Source organism: Atractosteus spatula, chromosome 23, assembly GCF_055471065.1.
Source record: "Atractosteus spatula isolate fAtrSpa1 chromosome 23, fAtrSpa1.hap1, whole genome shotgun sequence".
Lineage (NCBI taxonomy): Eukaryota > Metazoa > Chordata > Actinopteri > Semionotiformes > Lepisosteidae > Atractosteus > Atractosteus spatula.
In genome coordinates, this window is record NC_142728.1 from 13,463,247 (window position 1) to 13,478,007 (window position 14,761).

Below are 14,761 nucleotides of genomic sequence, written 5' to 3' on the forward strand. Positions count from 1 at the left end.
GAGTTAAATATTTACCTTGCTTAAGATAGCAAGACAGTGTGAGTACTGATGGAGACAAAATAGCTAAATGAATTTGTCAAACAGATAACAAACGTATGTCAAAGTTTAAGACTTTATAGGATGTGTAGTATGATTTGGAGTGACAAGGCATTTTAATACAGATAGAGAAAATCGCAGTCTGCTTCAGCTAGCGATATTACTTTTATTCTTCCATACAGGTCAATGTCTCGGCTTCTGCTCCTGTTGTGAAACTATGGTCTAACAACTCTGTTCGCTACATACATTGCTAAATATTTGCAGCAAAGTTCAGGGGTTGCTTAGAAATGACATTTTTCAATAACAGCACTGAAACAAATAAAAGGTCATCCGAAGAGATTAGGCTAAAGTCTCACGTAGCTTCGATCACGAAGAAAAAATGTTGCAAGGAAGAATTTTTCTGGCCTTAGAAACGCCGGAAACATTCATGTTGCAGGAAGTTGTTATAGTCTGTTCTGAAGGGATTTTTATCAAAACTTCTGGTGTCAAAACAGTGGGTATTTTTGAGGAACTGGCGACAGCTGTTAGCTTGGTGCTGCAACGCTTACAAAGCACAAGAGATTTATAGTAAAATAGTGTTGCAATTAGGACAGTAGTTTGAATTGCACCCCATATTAATTAGTCAAAGGCACAGACAATAGATAACAACATGCATCTTTCTAGTAGAGAATGTTTTACTGAGTTGGGTTGTGGCTGAACCTGAGGCTGCAGGTTACTGCTTTCACTGCAGGGATACTGTCTTCAGAATTAAGTGAAGACCTCTGCTTGGAAGATGGACGTTTTACAGACGAGTTCCCCTTCTCAGTCCAGTATCTGTTTTCCTGGCAGTTCTGTACAGTTTGTGCAACTCTCAAAGATGAGTGAAGTACTCATTAACCAGTTTCAAGGGAAAATGAGCCTTATGACCATCTCCCGTCTTTGAGGGTCAGAATATATTAAGACCTAAAAAACAGCTGAATTTGACTTCTAACCCAAATAACCAGGTGCCAAGGCTGTAATGATAACCAGATAATCCTACGGCTACCAAAGACTACAGCTGCCCCACAGCGTTTTCACTAGGAATAACAACACCCAAGAATAAAGCTCCTTAAAGGATAGTGGAGTGAAAATTTGGCTGGCAGAGGTGGAGATGGGGTGGGGTGGACGTATGCGAGGGAGAGATGGGGATCACATACAATATTTATAGTGTTTTAAGAGAGGAGTCGGGAGTGATCTCCACCAGACTCAGCCGTCAGTAATTAGCACTTGGCTGTTGTCATCCCTCCCGAACTTTTGTTACAAACTCCATTCAAGAACTGAATGGGCCTGTGAGTTTGACGTCTCCTGGTGTCTGAAAAGCACTTCATTCCCCTGCTGCGAGGGCCTGATGTTTTGGCGCCGTTACATCTAATGTACCTGTCAGCACTTAAAGGCAGTGTCTGAGACAGCAACTCAAATCCAGGCTTCAGCCAAGCATGCTACAAGAATCAAGTGCTACAGAACCTCAGGCCCAGAATGCCACAGTTTGTACCGGTTATTTAAAATCATCTGCAGATTTGAAAGAAATGGTCTAAATATTTAGATTTTATTTGGGCAAATATTATGCTATAGAATTACTGTGAATCTGAAAGGAAGGAGCAGTGTAGCCTGTGCTGAGTCTGACAGCGATGCAGAACAAGCCATGGGACGTCAAAGCTGAAGCTCTTGAACTTTTTTATGGCCTGTTCCCTCAGGTGGCAGCAATGTGCACAGAGCCAGAATGGCAACCAGTCAAAACCAGCTCCTACATGTCTGAACCCTGGGTGTCTTTCCCAACCAGCAGCGCAGAGGAAGTGTACCAGTCGGGGTCTGACTGAGAGGAAGCTGTTTCCAGAGAATGAAGTACAGCTAGCACCAACATCAGACAAGCCATTAAATGGAGGTTATGTACTGAAATTCGGGAGGGATAACAACGACAGGTCATTCTCACAAGGCTGCACCTATTGACCATTATCCGCAGACTAGATACGTGAACTGACCTCAAACTCCTCCCTTCCCAAACGTTTCTCACCACGTTTTCGAAGCATTCAATGCTTGGATGTTGTTGTCCCTAATGAACTGTGGCTTAGCATGACTATTCAATAGAGATGACTACATGCCAATGTCCTCATGTAGAAGGCAGAACAATACACCCTATACTGGTTGTATAGGGTCTTGGTTTTTGGAGACTCACACAGTTACTGGAGCTCACTGCTCTCCAGCTGAGCTCTTTACTTAAAGGGGAACTGCAGTCCCAATTTCTCAGAATGGTTATTAAAGCTCCGCCACAGAATACATTAAATGCCGTTACAGAAAGATTTGACAACTTTTTCGAATTAAGCACAAAATCGTGAACTTTGTGAAAATGCTGTCGTTTGCCACGTCGTTGCAAACCCCTAGTCTCGCCATGGGCAAAAGTGAGAGTTCCCAGGAACTGCTGCACGATGCGGCCCTTCCTGCTCACTAGTCACTGTAAGGACTAATGTAATGTGATGTACGAGCAAATAAGTACAGGTCGTGCGGCAGACTTTTCACTGCAGAAATGTTTCCATACGATCCGCATGTACGGTTAACAAGTTCCATTTTTTGGCAAAACCATTTCAAGATAGAAAGCAATATATTAAGATTAAAATAGATGTATTCACTAGCTTGCTTGTTGGCAATGTCATTGTCACGATCGTAATCCCTCCTCTTAAGGGCTCTCCGGCGCTTTCGTATTTTAGCTGATTACGTGCACCTGCCCCCTGTTCTGCCCCTCCTTATTTAAGCCTGGCGCTCTTGCTATTCCGGGCTCAGCAGTGGGAGATGGACACCCGGAAGCCCACCTACCAGCGGGTCCAGGAGAGACCTGATGGCATAGACTTCATCGCGGCGTCCTGACCGTCTGAGTCCGGGGCTCGGAGCGTCTGGCCTCGTTACCCTGTTTTTATTCCCTGTTTTGGATCCTGTTCGGGATTTTAACCATGTTTTGTCTTGTCTTGGATGGATCACCCGGTTTTGGACTTTTGGACTTGCCCCGGATTTCCCCTCTGGACTCCTTGGTCTAGTTCGCCTTGGCCACGCCCCCCAAACACCAGTTCACCATCGTCACGCCCCCCTGCCTGTCAGCCCGTCCTGATCCTCTACGTCTTTTCCCTGTTGTCCTACTCCACTTACTTCCTGTTTAAACCGTCTGCATAGGGTCCAGAACTACGCTTCATGGGAGCCTGGATGGCTCCCGTTACAGTCATAGGGCTATTTGACATCACCGGAAGTTCTGTTGCCTCGTTCTGAATCGCAGAATATGCTGTGCTGCACGTGCCTAGAAATTTCATCTATTTTATGATGTAAACACAAGTTACAGTTACAGTATATACAAGTTACAGTATACATTTTACGTTTATTGTGGTTTAAAATGCACTCATTGATGCCAATTCTTTCTAACCCCGAAATATTAAAATTCCATAGCAGTTCTCCTTTAACTGAATTCTTCTTTGACCGAAGAAGTTGCTTGTTTGGAACCTTTGCAAAGCTTTTTTATGTTTAAAAGTAGGAAAAACTCGAGTAACATGAAATGCAATAGCTAGAAGACATATGTTCAGGAGCTGAAAGCAGTTAGGGAGTTCATGTTAATCCCGTTATTAGCTTAATTAAGGGCTCCATATGAAAGAGAGAGCTCAGCTGGAACAAGAAGCAGGTGGTGACTGGACCTCCAGGATAAGGGCTGGGATCCCCTGTGACCCACACAGGAAAAGATAAGAACTATTCATCCGTTTACCTGGACAAAGCAGATAAGATGGGTCCCAGGTGACAGAGGTCCGAGAACTTGTTTTTTATGCCAACATGAACAGTGTGTATTTTCTCCTCCTGTTGCAAGAAAAGACAAAACCTTCCAAAAGAAACGGTGTCGCATTGAACAGATGCCGATTTTATGTTGAGCTATAAATAAAATGTGAACTAGCCATGAACAAATTCCTGGCTGCTGCCATATTGGAAAGGGTATGTGAAAAATATTTAATACATGAAACTTGTGGTTAGTTTTTCAGTATGTTATTGTAAAAACATACTAGTCAAATGCTGAAATATGAAACAGAACAGAACAGGGAAATATTTAAAGATATTAAAAACTCCCAAAGGGGTTACAGAAAAAGCAAGGTTATTAGACCCATAATCCAGTGGTTACCAAGGTGATTCTTCAAACCAGCATAGCAGAGATGTTTTCAAATAGTCATACCTTTGAATTATGCAAGGTCATATTAATTAATGCGATTTTGAGGTTTCTACACATACAACCAGTTTTGAAACGTGTTTGATGGGTGCGAGCAGATATTACCAAATGCCTTAGGGAGAGTAAATAACAGTGTTTTAAATAAAAACAGATTAATCTAGCTTTAACACAAATTGATTTTTGTCAAGGCCTGTATAAACTGTGGGAAAACGTACGTTGTCAATAATTGTTTAAATACGATCGAAATGCATCCCAGGACACTTTAAAAAAGAATCAATCATAGATCTATATATATGTGGAATCGTTTACCATATTTCAACAGGAATAGATCTTTCCAGTACACAATGACAGACGTAATGTGTGTTCAAAAACTCAACCCGTTACTCACGATAGAATGCAAACCTCAACTTTTTTTTTTACTTCTTGCTAAGTCTTACGACCGACTTCCTCTGTTACAAATAAGCCCAGAGTCGAGGTCACTACTAAAACATCGCGGACAATAATAACAGACACAGGTCGATATAATGGCAAGTCAGAACACCCCTGTAAGTGCTGTGGTATAATAATAATAATAATAATAATATGCGATGTGTTGCATTTTGCAAGGAAAGTTTGCTATTTCCTCGCAATACAGTATGTGTTCCCACGGACACAAAGAGCAAGTCACGACTACGCGTGTACAGTATGTTTGTGAGATTAAGTGACACTCCGACAAGAGCACCGCCACGGTGAGAACTGTGGCGCAGGAGGGGAAAGAAAAAAGGCCTCCGCTTCTGGGCAGCCGGGTCCTGCGAGCATCTCGCACCTTGCGGCCCAGCAGGGAGACCCGGCCCCGGCTCCGGCCCCGGCCCTAGCAGGCGCAGGTCCGGTTCCGCTGCGGAGGCCGACGTCGCTGGGAGCCGGGAAGTTGCGCAGGCGCCGTGCGCTGTGGGTTGGGGTTTGGTTTGTGTGTTTACAGCAGTCAGGCTGTAGGGAGAGAGACTGTGTGTGTATGTAAGACTGGATGTTATGAACAGCCCCCATTCTGGAATAAAAGCAAAACAGAAAGGAAGCAGGTAGGACGTTTAAACCCTTTTTTCTGCACACGAATACAAATTGCACATTGCGTTATTAGCGGGTCGCTGACGACTGTTAAAACAGGGTAGATAACAGGAATAGATAGCTACCTCAACATGCTAAAAGAGGCCTGCTTGTTTTTCTACGTAGGCCTTGTGGTTTGTTTTTGTCAATTCTAGCTTTCGGGAGGGCTATTTTTTTTTCATGCCGATGGAGTGCAATAACCAGTTTGATTTCTTGTTCCCCGACTGGAGCATTTTTAAATTTCACACGACCTGGATTTTTTTTTTTATTTGGAAGAGAAACGCGCTTGGGTGATGATGTAGGTGGAGGTTTTGCATGCACACGATTTGAGTTCATCTTTTTTTTTTCTCCTTCCAGGGCTTGCTAACTAATGAAGCGTTTTTTGGTCACTGGACGTTTTTTTTTTCTCTGCTGTCCGGTTTTAAAATGGTTGACAGCATCTTTTTTATTTTTTTTTTACGGGTTTTTCTTTCGGTTTAGAAAATAAAGCTGCAGTTTTGCACTAGGTGTGCAAGTAATGTAGCTAAAGCTGCACGTTGAAATTAATCCATACCGGTCTGCCGTCGTGTCACAAATGCACAAGCCATCATATGCAGTATTGTAATTGTGAAGATATCAGAAGTCGAACCTTTTTTTCCTTGTGTTAAAAAAAAAGGATTTTCTAGTTGAACTGTTGCAGAATTTTAACGATAATGAACGGTGTGATCGTTTTGGTTGAACTCTTATTTATAAAGGAATGCTGTCCCATATGTATGCAGATTTCTTTTACTTTGGGAAGACGGCAATGGGTCATTTTTCTGCTCGTTGTCAGTGCTGTGTCAAGTCGTGGTTTTCTGCAGCTCCCAGACAGAGCAAGTCACACTGTAGATTAAAAACGCTCGAAAACTCATTTTCTTACGAGTATTTAAATCGGAAGATGCGGCAACGAAGTAATTCAGTTGCAGCTGTAAAAAAAAAAGGCGTAGGACACCTATTACGGAATTCTGAAATTGAATTTTTTCCACCGACGTTTGGTTTTTCATTGGTCGACAATGACGTCAAGCTCATGTTCTCGCAGGTCAATTAATCTCGGCGGAATTAGGGTTTGAGAAACGCTTTGAAACGCACCAGTACAATAATAATAATAATCATCATCATAATTGCTTACACTTATATAGCGCTTTTCTGGACACTCCACTCAAAGCGCTTTACAGGTAATGGGGACTCCCCTCCACCACCACCAAGTACAGGTGTCTGCTGGTGTGAAGATAGAAGATACACGTTCCTGTGAATTACTACACTTTAGTAACGGTACTCTTTTATTTCTAGCAGTATATGATTTGCACACTTCCAGCAACCGATGTCGTTATAAAGAAATTGAAACTAAAAAATGGAATACCACATGATGCATAAATTAATAGTTGTAAATACTTTGTGTTGTGTGCTGCAATTTATACCACTTCCCTCATTTTTAGTCTTTCCCCAAACAACTTTGTATTCAGGTATAAGCCTGTAAACTCCAAACAGAGGGACCTGGAACTGAAACTCACTTTAATAAGTGATGGTGAAGTTAATGACAAGAACAACTTTATTTTTTTCTTTTATACTTGTTCAGGAAACTTGGACAAGGCCCTGAGAAATGCAACCTTAAGTCAACAAGCCAGCCCCTTTATATCCACAACTGGTTCAACAACTGGTCACACAAAGTAAAGCCCAGCAGTTCTGATAGGAAAGTCATTTATTTGCTCTCTGGTGAGTGGCATTCTCACTGGGAAGGTGAATTCTGAAGAAAAGAATAATTTCTAACAGGAAGAGATTTTTGAATACACGTGCAGTTGACGCTGGGACATTCAGACTGCTGTAACCGCACCCAGGGCTTTGATACTGAACGTGAAATTAGCTGCTTTTTTTAAGCAAGAGGAAAGGTCATGTGAGGTCAAGCACATAAAACCTATACAGCAATCACAGGTCCGGCACAGAGAATAATTTCCTGTTACTTTAAAGTATCAGGTTTCAGAATGCATCCTGTCTTGTTCACTTAATTCTTGCCCTCAAAGTAATACTTCTGACAATATGGATATTTTTGTGATTATACACCACTATTGACTTTACAAGTGTAAACAAGTAATCCAGATCACAAATTAACAGATCGGAGTCAGGATCTCTGAAATGTTATGAAACTTTAAGTTTGAGGTCCACGTTATATGTATATTGTTTTGTATAAATATCAAATAGTTGCAGTAATAGAGCAGTTATGTTTTTATGATCTACAGTAGTGCTTTTACTATACTGATTTTCAGAGGTTCTGATTTGCTGTGACCCTTATCAGAAATCAGAATATACTTTTTTATCCAGTGGACCTTTTCCTCTGGCTTCAATGATACATTAGAGCAATGTATATCCAGAGTACATCCTGTGAATTTTACCGATGTGTACATTCAAAGTACATAAATAACATCACGCAATGCAGAAATGAGTGACTGTCTGATAATAGATCAGCTTTATTGTCCCCTAGGGGAAATTGTTTATGGAAACACATTCTGTACTTCTGAATACATCACAAAACATTACACATCACATCTATTGCACTTGCATAACTTACTAAAAAAAAGAAAAAAATATTAATATTTTTCCAGAAATTTGAAGGGACGCCTGAATTTATGGACAAACGCTTGTTTCTCTAACAAGCAAGAACAGGAAAAGAAAAGGTGGCTCTGATCCAGTGACAGAAAAGGGTATTTTCTGGTGTCTGGGACTGTAAAGCTCCGTTTTTCAAAGCACACGAGGAAGAACTGTAGACCTGCTATTCTGCTGGGAGCTGTGTTAAATTGCACCGAAGCTGCATAACAGAGGAAAAATTGTTCAGAACCAGAGGGACTTAACTGCTCAGTCAGGTCATGACACTGCCATGCTGTAACTACACTGCGTTTTAATTGACACCAATCTGTGATTACATTCAGTTTTGGGTTGGGCTTCCAGTACAGACAAGATCAAGGGAGAAAGGATTCTTAGACTTTGAAAACACCTGGGTTACGATTAATTAGTGAGTGCATTTATATAGCTCCTTTCAACACAGTGGATATATATTGTCAGCACATACAGTCATTCTGGACCTCCACGGTGGGGAAAGCTCTCAGGCACCTAAATATCTCAATTCCACTTACTCCCATTACATGTCTCCTTGGTGTTTTATCAAAGGTTAAAGTAGCAATTCGATATAAAAATATTTTTTGTGACTCTTTGTATTATTGCTAAAAAATTAATATTGCGAAAATGGGTGGACGGTACAGGACCTTCGTACAAAGAATGGATTAAAGAGGCTGTATCACAAGTTCAATTTGAAAAGATTTCATATAATTTACAGGGGAAACTTAATTATAGGAATGTTTGGGGTCCATTAGCGACATACTTGAATGGCACCGGATGTTAAGAATATTAGTAGGAATTTAAAAAAAAAATAATTTTCTTTTGTGACTAATTTTTTGTCGTTGTTATTGTCTAATAAGAACAAAAATGAGAGAGTGAAAAATATATATATATATAAAAAATATATCCAAGGGCTTTACATATTAAAGCATCATCCTCCACTGTAGCTAAGAGCCTGCCTGATGCCAGAAGCCCCACTGTACAGCAGAACAGGTGGGAAAGTGAGAAATTGTCACTCCTGTGAAATTCATGTTGATCGTGAGGAAGGCCCGGATTGCCTGTTGCTAAGGTGACATAAAAGGTTGTCACTATGGCGAAGAAAAATAGTGAGGACATTGCTTACCCTCCTGGTAAAATAGCTTGTTGGAATTGGGGAACTGTGAACTTTAAAGCAGAAAAACAATAAGGAGTAATTAATGCGCAGTTGTGCAGTGGAATGCAAACACCTGCTTTGCACCCACAGACAGGCCTTTGTTTTGGTGCTGTGTAACCCAGGTGTGCTGGGAGATACCGTAATGTCTGGCCAAACAAGAATATGGTGATTCTTGTACTGTGTACAATGTATGACTGTAACAGTGGCTAAACAATGTAGTGTGACCCAGTACTTCACACAATTGAATCGGTCAATAAAAAGCATTGTGTTGCAATGTAAGGTACACACCCCATTTGGTTTTGTGGATTGCATTGAAGACTAAAAAGGAAGAAAAAAAAGGCACCCTTATTTTTGGAGCAGTTGGAAAATAAGAAATAAGTTTTGCACGGTGTCGCAGGCTGATGCGGCCGAGCAGCTGTAAGTTTAAATTAAAGAGAGGAGAAATTTCATGCTAATTCCACATGCATGCGTTGCGTCAAGTTAATCCACTGCCAGCGTAACCGTGGCAGAAAGTTAAATGCTTTCCCGCGAGCGCAGCCAAAGATCGAAATGTGAACGGTGCCATTTCGAAATGAGGCTGACGTTCCTATTCCAGACGGCTGCTGTCTGCCTCACTGACTCGAGTCATTTTTCTGTTGGCTGTTTCCACACTATGGTGATTCTTTTGTGTTTTGACCATCAGATGTTCCTGTCAACATGCAGAGCGTTGGTTTTTGGGCATCAGCTGGCACTCTTGATTCTGTGCCCATCTGAAGGCGTTCAGCACAGCCCCTGTTCATTACAAACTGATGGCGGCCTTGCACTTGATAGTAGTATCACAGTGCCGGATTCAGCCCAGGCTGACCCTTCTGGTCAAGGCCACCTTGTCGTTAAGGCTGACCTTTACCAGGTCAGGGGTCAAAGGGGAACTATGAGGGGAGGGAATGGGTATGTTTTGGTGTCGTCGAAGATGTGTTGTGAAAGTGTGGCTGTTGTCCTTCTTTTCCAGTGTAATAGGCTGTTAAAGTTACTCGTGTGTTGTTGTTGAACATCTTTGTTGAAATTTGAAACGTTTTTTTTATTCCACTTAGCTGACACCGACAATAATCCCCTTTCCGCAATTTCATGTCTAACCAGTTGTTCCAGCCAGTGGGACACGTTCTACAGAAGTGAGCAGAACTGTAGCTTAGCTTAACCTTTCCAAGCTTCTACTGACGAGACGTGTGAAGGCAGTCTTCAGAGATTTGCACGTGTGATGGTTGGTTCTTGGAAAGAACCAAGCAGCCTGGAGGGACAGAGTGTAAACGATGTCAGATGCGTTTGGGGGGAAAAACGGCCGCGTTGAGCAGATCCACGAGCGCCGGCCCTCTGAAGCGCGGCTCGTCTTGTCGGAGCCGCCAGGTCGCGCGGCAGCCGCGGAGCACAAGCGATCTTTAAAGAGCCCGAGCAGCAGGGGCGCTTTGCTGACGCGGCCTTTCTCTTTCCGAGTGCGCGGGCGGATGTGGAAGCCTGCCCTTCGCTCAGCCAGCCCTTCAGGTTAAGGCTGCGGGGAGTCATTTGGTGCAGGCAGCTGGCAGTCAGTCCAGCCGTGCTCCGCCGGTCGCCCTGAGGGTGCGAGGAGTGGCGGTTAGCCTGCCAGTGTTCTCGGGTGCTGTCCATTGTGCTCCCGAGCCGCGGAGATGAAGTAAACTGTTATCGCCTGCGGGCAGCGCGCGCAGAGTCCCAACAAGGCTGTTGTCATGCGAGAGAGCACATTTTGCGGCTGGTGACCCACTAACAGACTAGAACAGGAAACGCCTGTATGGGAAGCCATGAAGTAGCATCTCAAACAACACAGTTTTGTTCTGTGCGCCTGCCTGCTGCCCCTTCAGTTTTCTCCACCTGAGCCGCCTCAAGGGCTGGCTTTCAAAAAAAAAACTTGGGAAAGAAAATGTAGTTTTCCCCATCGGCGAAGCAAGCACAATGGAAGTTAGGGTTTAAAAGTCGGCAATTCTGTTTTCAAACCCAGGGATTAGAGAGAAAGCTTTCTTTTAGTCTCATTTTGATTTGTGCTCTGCTTGGCAAGGTATCAGGGGAAGAGCATAGAATATGCAACATCTCATTCCAGGACCTCAGAATGTGGTAGAATGTGCTTTTGAAACCTTTTGAAATGATAATCTGATGGGCTCCTCTGAATGTTATTTCCTGGGCTCCTTTCTTCTGAAGCCCGGAGTTTTAGCCCTTCGAAAATGCTTGAATTTCATAATATACCGATCAATCTATACCTTCTGTGATAATCTAGCCAAGACAAATTAGGGCAACAACAAATACCTTATTAGCAATTTTTGTAGTTCTGTGTCAAGAAGAAGAAAATAGCTTGGTTTATATAATAGGTTTCTATAATAAGCCAACAAATAAATAAAATGAATGAATCCTATTCCTATATGGCCATTATCAGAGTATAGCAGAGTTATGAATAGAAAGATCTGAGTAAAGCAGGATTGCATGTTAAGTGTTCAAAGTGAACCTCAGCTCTATAGCTGCCTGTCTAAGACCCATTTTTGTCAGGTTTTTTGTAGATCTCTATCATCTGTTTTGGGATTCAGACTTGGCAAAGGATCATTCTTTAGTTGAAGCCATTTAGTTGTTCTCCCCATCGTCCTTGGGGCAGAGTGAGCCCTTTAGGTGCGGCTGGACTGGGGCTGATCAGATTCCCCTTGCCTCCTCCTCTTCCAGAGGCGGTTTCCCAAACCTGTCTGCCTGGTCTTGCTGTCGGAGGTGGGGGTGAAGGGGTGCAGCAGTGCACCGCAGTAGTCATAAGGAATTGCGACTCCTTGCAAGACACTCTTTGTGGTGAGTGGGAACACGCCGGCTGTGATGTTGAACATAGCTTAGCCAGGGCAGGCTTGTAGGCCAGCTTTTGACTTGTGCAGTAACCCATTTTTGAAGTTGTTTCTGCCACTGTAAAAAAAACACACACTCCACTCATAACACATGATGTATACGGCATTGGGATGGCAAGATAGATAGATAAGACTTTATTAATCTTTGTTAAGTCTTTATTTGTGTCTCATGGAAAAAAGCTGGGGTATGCGAAAAGACAAATTCCTAATGCAAGAAATTGTAAAGGGCTGATAAAGCAACATTATCATTACATTAATCCCGTAGGGAAATTGATGTGTTACAGCAGTCCAGCCCAAGACAAGCAAAAACAGACATCAGAATAGTTATAAAACAAAAGACAACAAAATAAATATAAAATAAATAAATAAAAATAAATACAGAGGTGTGTGCAAAATGTGATGATCATCGTCACTGTAAAAAAACAATAAAATATGTGCAAAATGTGCATAGGTTTCTACAGAATGATTGTCCAGAAAGTACAATGGAGCAAACATGCTGTCCATAGACGAGCAAATGAAGGGCTAACAGTCCGAGCCTAGGGCAGCGTTATACACCCTGACAGCCACTGGGAGGAAAGACCTGGGGAAACGTTCCCTTGAACACCGGAGCTGGAGCAGTCTGTTGCTAAAAGCGCTCCGCTGCCCAGTAACAGTCCCAGTAACAGCAACACACTTTGTTAGAAAAGAGACCTTTTGCCCCCGATTTTGATGCAGTTGCTGTGCTGTGCTGTCTGGAGCTTTTATTTTGCTTTATTTGTCCAGTCTGAGCTCTAGCTTAGCTCTCCAGCTGCTGGTGTAGCCGTTCTCTGGCACGTTCGCAACAGGTCTGTCACGCAAAGGGAGCTGGAGACCGCCCAGAGTGTGTGTGTGTGTTTTTTTTTTCTCTTAAAGAAGGCAGATGGCCAAGGCGTTTGCTTCCTTCACTGTAGGAAGCTGCCTTGGAGGGCTAGCGACAGGTTGCAGATCCCTGATAAAGAGAAACAAAAATGCGGAGAGCTGGCCTTGTGGATGGACACAATGAGAGCGTTCCCATGTCATGAGAATTTGCATTTAACACTCAACACGTCTTCTCCTTTTTCGCTGGTTGGTTCTAGAGTTCTTTGTCTGAATGCTTCAGGGAGGAAGCCACATGCTGTCTGTGTTCACTATTTTCACGCCATTCCTGTTCAGCAGGGGGGGGGGAAAAATCTATTAACTGTTTACTGCATCATTGAGCTCAACAAGCAGTTGCGCACCTACGAAGAGATACTCGTGCGTAGATTATAGAGCTGTCCTTGTGGTTTTGGGCTGATTGAAATCTGCAATCCAGATGATGTAACTGTGAGGTTTGATCTCAGTATCGGAGTTTGGTTGAGGGAGCAAATCAGGACATTTATATTGTCACAGCTGGATGATCTTTGATGCGCTGCAGCAGTTCTTTATTTATTATTTATTGAGCATCCACAGATTGGGCTCTGAGTTCTGGCCATCTTAAAGCATTTTCATCACTTCAGCCTTTAGAACTAGAAGCCTTTTTAGTTACCTGTCAATGCGATCTCTTGTTTGCAGCCACAGAGGGGATGATCTGTCTCTACTTAGTTTAGAAGTGTCTGAAGAGAGCCTAGGTAGCCAGTCAAGTCCTGCAGGGCTGGGAGTTGCCAGATTGCCAAGTTGGAAGCAGCATGGTGGTTTATTGGTGCACCTGCTATTTATCACACCAGCTATGAGCCAGAATCTGTGCTGAGCTTTATCTGTGGGCTGTCGGAAATCCACCTCATTTCGGATGAGATTTTCAGTCGTGACAAAGATGGTGATGCTAATAATAATTCCCTACACTTATATAACTCTCTTCTGGACACTCCACTCAAAGCGCTTTACAGGTAATGGGGATCCGCTCCACCACCACTAGTGTGCAGCCCCACCTGGATCACATGACGGCAGCCGTAGTGTGCCAGTACGCTCCCCAAAACACCAGCTCTCAGTGGGGAGGAGAAGCCAGTTCAGAGATGGGGATTATTAATAGGTCATGGCTAGGGGGGAAATTTGGCACAGGACACTGGGGTAACACCCCTGCTCTTTTCAATAAATGCCCTGGGATTTTTAATGACCACAGCGAGTCAGGACCTGGTTTTAACGTCTCGTCCTAAGGACGGCGCCTTTTTACAGCATTAGGAGCCACACAGACTGCAGGGTGAGCTTCCCCTACTGGTCCCACTAACACCTCTTCCAGCAGCAACCCTAGCTTTCCCAGGAGGTCTCCCGTCCTGGTACTGGCCAGGCTCACACCTTCTGAGCGTCGGCAACTCACCACTGGCAGTCCACTGGGTGATATAACTGCTGGTTGCTCAAAACAATTTTGAATTGTTGATTCGCGATAGTAGGCAAGCTTTATTGTAGACATTCAGTAGTGGACAAGCCTGTTATGTGCAGATGAAAACTAAGTGGCATGTCACTACAGGCATTTCAAGGGGAATGCCTGTTGCTTAAATCTGCTATTGTTGTAGACAGAACTTTAAATACAATGGGAGTTCAGCTCAGGTCATCCCGTGTGACCTGAGCTCGTTGTGGGGAATTTGGGAGTTGGCACAGTTATTAAATGCTCGAGAGCGTCAGTCTTCACTTTTGAACAGCACGATTAGAGCATTGTAAGTCTCTGTCCAACTCCTGAGCATCAAGATTACATTTAATTTGATCTCAGATAGGGGGCTCCTGAGTGTTCAGCCTGCAGAGAGGCTCGCCTCACCCAGACAGCAGGCGATCAAGCAGGGCTAAGTGTTCTGTCTCACTCATCCAGCCCTGGTCAAGTGAGCAGTCAGCTGTGAG

At 43.3% G+C, this 14,761-nt stretch overlaps 1 protein-coding gene across 5 annotated transcripts in view; it reads left to right on the forward strand.

Moving 5' to 3' along the window:
• Positions 1 to 5,174: 5,174 nt before the first annotated feature.
• Positions 5,175 to 14,761, forward strand: part of rabgap1 (RAB GTPase activating protein 1) — a 144,926-nt gene continuing 135,339 nt past the window's right edge. For 4 of the 5 annotated variants that reach the window (XM_088940512.1, XM_088940515.1, XM_088940514.1 and 1 more), the window contains exon 1: positions 5,175 to 5,295. The gene's annotated coding sequence lies outside the window, so the exon portion shown is untranslated. Of the gene's footprint in view, positions 5,296 to 11,790; positions 11,910 to 14,761 lie in introns of those variants that run through there. The other variant, XM_088940513.1, reaches the window with a different exon arrangement.